This window comes from Tupaia chinensis, unplaced genomic scaffold (genome assembly GCF_000334495.1).
Source record: "Tupaia chinensis unplaced genomic scaffold, TupChi_1.0 Scaffold000348_1, whole genome shotgun sequence".
Lineage (NCBI taxonomy): Eukaryota > Metazoa > Chordata > Mammalia > Scandentia > Tupaiidae > Tupaia > Tupaia belangeri.
In genome coordinates this window covers 569,234-573,839 of record NW_006159842.1, presented here as the reverse complement: position 1 = coordinate 573,839, position 4,606 = coordinate 569,234, and the positions used below count along the sequence as shown (strand labels likewise).

The following is a 4,606-nucleotide window of genomic DNA, read 5'->3' as shown; positions in this document are numbered from 1 at the left end:
TCACCTAAATTGAAGTAATTCTCGTCCCCCCCCTCCAACTTGATGTAGCACGTTACCTATATTTCTTCGTAACCTCGTTTAACCTTATTCCTACACTATATCCCCCTGAGCACGCCGGGGCATGATCCCCGCTGAAGCTGGGTGCATGGCAGCGTCGGTAGGGGGGAGTTGTCTTTCTCTCTCCCCTGCTATGGTAGAAAGAAAAAGAAAGGAAAAGAAAGAAAGGAAGGAAGGAGGGAAGGAAGGAAGGAAGAGAGAAAGAAACTTTCTTTTACAAAAAGGCAACTATGGGGACCAGCAGGTGGTGTAATGGTTACATCACGTAGTCGACTGTGGTTCAAGTCCTAGACCTGGTAACTTGAAACTCATGCTGGGGACATGTGTGTGTGTGCCCAAAACCCTGAAAGGAGAATGAAGGAGAAGGGACGGCAGTGTGGCCATCCCCCTTGGCAGGTGTGTGTGTGTGTGTGTGTGTGTGTGTGTGAGATTTCTCGCTTTCTGTCTCTCTGTCTCTCTCCGTCTCTCTGGCAAGCACATGTGCCCTACAGCAAAAATCTCTCTCTCTCTCTCTCAAAAAATAGCAATTGTGGAGCCAGCAAATGGCATGGTGGTTAAGGTGCTGGACTCCCACATCGCCAACTATAGTTTGAGTCCTGGACTTGGTGACTTGAAAGCTATACTGGACATGTGTGCGTATGTGCCCACAATTTCAGGAGAAGAAAGAAGGGATTGCAGTGAAGTCACCCCTCAGGGGTGTGTGTTCTCATTCCCCCCTTCTCTATTTCTGGCAGGCATAACTCACCTTATAGAAAAAAAGGGGGGGGTGGTAATTGTGAGCCAACCTCATGGCCTAGTGGCTAAGCAGTTGGATCACACATGGTTGACTGCACAGTTTGAATCCCAGCCCTTGCAGCTTAAAAAACATGCTAGGTGTTTGTGTGTGCCCCAAATCTCAACAGGAGGGAGAATTGGAGAAGGGATTGCAGTGTGACCATGCCCCATGGAGGGCGGGGCGCTTTCTCCTTCTCCATCTTCTCTCTATCTCTCTCTCGTGAGCACATGTGTCCTTTGGCAAAATTTTAAGATAAACGAATAAAGGTAATTGCAAAGACGTGTGATCAGTACGTGAAAACACTCAGTACCTAGTAGATGCTCAGTAATGTTTGTTGCCGAGTTATTCAACGGCGAGTCAGTATTCGGTGTCTTTTTCAGGTGGGAGTGAGGCTGGGATGGTCATCTGCCTCACTCCTCATTGCGGCAGGAATGTCTGTGCACCTGCTGAGGCCCTCCTACTAGACTAAGCTTGCCCAGCGCCGGGCACGCGGGCAGAGTCAGCAGGCGGAGGGAGATTTGGTGAAGGGATGGATGCACACTTGTGTGCGGGCTGAATCAGCGGCCCCCGAGACACACATCCTCATGTGGATTAAGCCAGGCACTCTGGGTCTAAACAAACATAAGCTGGCCTTCTCACTGCTGGGCCTGCTTCCGAGAGCGCAGGGCTCTGTGGCTTCTCCCCACCGCAGGCTGCAAGGACAAGAAGCACTGTTTGTTTCTGGGTCAGCCATCGAGCAAAGGGCAGCTGCCCACAGGGACAAGCCAAGCCTCTCTCCTGGCCACTGGGTCTCGCAGCATCCCTTCTGGACCCAGCCAGGGACCCTGCAGACGGCCCAGGCTGGGTCACTGCCCAAAGAACAGGAATCCCTCTCATCCTGAGACAGAGTAAAGAAAGGAGAATCCTTGGAAAGAAGTGTGTGTGAGATCTCTGTGAGGAGAACCACACGACCTCTCTCAGGGACAGCACAGCAGCCCTGGATGGGGCACTCAGTGGGATCAAGACATCAGTCCTCACTGACATGGGGCGTCAGGGTCATGCTTGATGTTATCTGGAAGAATAAGTGGCTGAGAATAGCTTTGTTATGTTTTCCATGTTTCAGAAAATAAACATAGGGCCAGGAGGTGGCCTGGTGGTTAATTAAGATGCTGGATCTCACATAGCCAGCTCCATAGTTCAAGCCCCAGACCCGGTGGTCTAAAAAACATACTGGGCACATATGTGTGCATGCCCAATATTCTAAGAGGAGAAGGAATTGCCACATGGCCATCTCCCTTGGGGAATGAGTTCTCACTTTCCCTCTCTGCATCTCTCTCTGGTAAGCACTCATGCCCTATGACAAAAATCTAAAAATAAAAAAGGAAAAGGAAAATAATGAGGTTGCGTCTGCACTATCAAAAATGGTGTTAAAATAAGAAATCAGGGGGCCAGAGGTGGTGTGGTGGTTAAGGTGCTGGACTCCTTTAGGGCCAACCGTGGTGCAAGTCTTGGACCTGGTAGCTTGCTTTCTTGCTTTCCCTCTCTCTGGTGGATACATATGCTCTATAGCAAATTAAAAAATAATAATACCAAATACAGTTAAATAAATAATTTTTAAAATAATTATTTTATTTAACTTTATTTGTTTATTTATTTTGATTTGACCAGAGAGGGACAGAGTGAGAGAGAGAGTGAGGGAAAGTGAGAAAGCAAACCACCAGATCTGGGGCTTGAACCATGGTCAGCCATGTGGGAGTCCAGCACTCTTAACCACCATGCCACCTGCTGGCATCACAATTAAATAAATAATTTAAACAAACAAAAAAAGAAATCTGGTTCTGAGGGACCAGCAGGTGGCCTAGTGGTTAAGGAACTGGACTCCCGTATGACTGACCACAGTTTGAGTCCCAGACTGGTGACTTGCTTTCTTACTTTCCCCCTCTCTCTCTGTCTCTCTCTGGTCAATTTTTAAAAAAAGAGAAAAATATAATAAATAAAATTAAGTAAATAATTCTTTTTTTGAAAAAAGTAATTAGGTTCTGGAGAAAGAAAACCTGAGTTTGAATCTAATTCCACTACTTCCTGGACATGTCACTGCTATGAAATGAATTCTGTCCCCTCAAAATTTACATGTGAAAGTCCTAACTCCCTCCCTGTACCCCCAGAGCACGAAGGAAAGGCTGCGAGAAGACAGAGATGTGGTGAGACCATGACCTGTATAAGCCAGAGGGAGGGCCCTCGCCAGAAATCGAACCCTGCCAGAACTTCAGTCTTGGCCATTCCAGACCCCAGAGCTGTGAGAAGATAAACTTCTGTTGTTTCAGCCGTCTAGGTTTATCAGGTACAGTCTAGGATGTTTGCACGACAATGAGATCGCCCACGACACATTTCTCCACACGTATCTGTCCTGAACACACGACTGTGTGACTGTAGTTTGCTCTGGCAGCCAGTCACCTTGGGAAAGCTTCTGACATTTCACGGCCTCTGCTTCCTCAGGTAGTAACATGGAGTAAGAGCATTATAACACGGGGCCAGCAGCTATCATGGAGGTTAAGGTACTGGATTCCATACAGACGACTTTGCAGTTCCAGTCCCAGACCCAGGCAACCTGAAAATCATGCCAGGGGCGCCAGCAGGTGGCGTGGGGGTTAAGGCACTGGATTCCTACATGGGTGATTGTAATTGGGGGTCCCAAACCTGGCAACTTGAAACTTACACTGAGTACGTGTGTATGTGTGCCCAAAATCCCAGAAAGAAAATGGAGGAGAAGGAATTGCAGTGTGGCCATCCCCTCTGTGTGTGTGTGTGTGTGTGATTTCTTGCTTTCTGTCTCTCTGTTGTTCTCTTTCTCCCTGACAAGTGCACATGCCCTATAGTAAAAATCTCTCTACAAAAAAGAAAGAAAGAAAATCATGCAAGGCATGTGTGTATGTGCATCCCCATAATCCTGAGAGGAGACGGGATTGCAGTATGGCCATCCCCTCTGGGGGTGATTTCTCACTTTCTCTCTGTCTCTCCAGCAAGCTCATGGCAAAAACAAAAACAAAAACAAAAACAGAACAAAAGACTATCGTAGCACATCGTGATGAAATACTACATGTAAAGCACTTAGCACGATGCCTGGCCCTTAACAGCTGCTCAGTACACGGCAATTGCAATGACAACAGTGGCACAGGGGCAGAGATCCATGGCAAGACCCATGAAATAAAGTGGGTATTCCAGAAACACACCTCAGCCTTCTGCAAGTGCAGGAGAAAGGAGGGGACTATGCTGTGTGTTATGTTTTGCTCTCGTGCCATCCTCCCATGTCACATGTGCTGCGGGTGTACAGTAGGTGTTTAAAAAATGTGTATTGCAGGCTGTTTTTGTGGTGCAGTGGTAATGCACTGCTTGAGAGAAGCTGGATCTCACACATCGACTGTGGTTCGAATCCCCAGTCCAGTCAGCATGAAACACCAGCACATGCATGCATGCTTGAGTGCCCAAGATCTACTAGGTTGGAGAACTGGAAGAAGGAGAACCTGGAATGACCAGACCCCACAGAAAGTACTCACATTCGTGTGAGCTCTATAATGAATAAGAAAACATGTTTCAAACATTTTTGACAGCTGATGGGCCAGCAGATGGGGTAGCAGTTACAATGTTGGACTCCCATCCAGTCGACTGCGGCTCGATACCAGGACCTGGCAGCTAAAAACTCATGCCGTGTGTGTGTACATGCATGTCCAAAATCCCGAGAAGAGAATGGAGGAAAAGGGATTGTGGTGGGACCAGCAGTTAGCGTAATGGCTACGT

At 47.7% G+C, this 4,606-nt stretch overlaps 1 pseudogene; it reads left to right on the top strand.

The window, feature by feature from the left end:
• The window catches only part of LOC102489772 (NADH dehydrogenase [ubiquinone] 1 subunit C1, mitochondrial pseudogene), a 77,705-nt pseudogene that overhangs the window by 7,737 nt on the left and 65,362 nt on the right, over nucleotides 1-4,606 (top strand).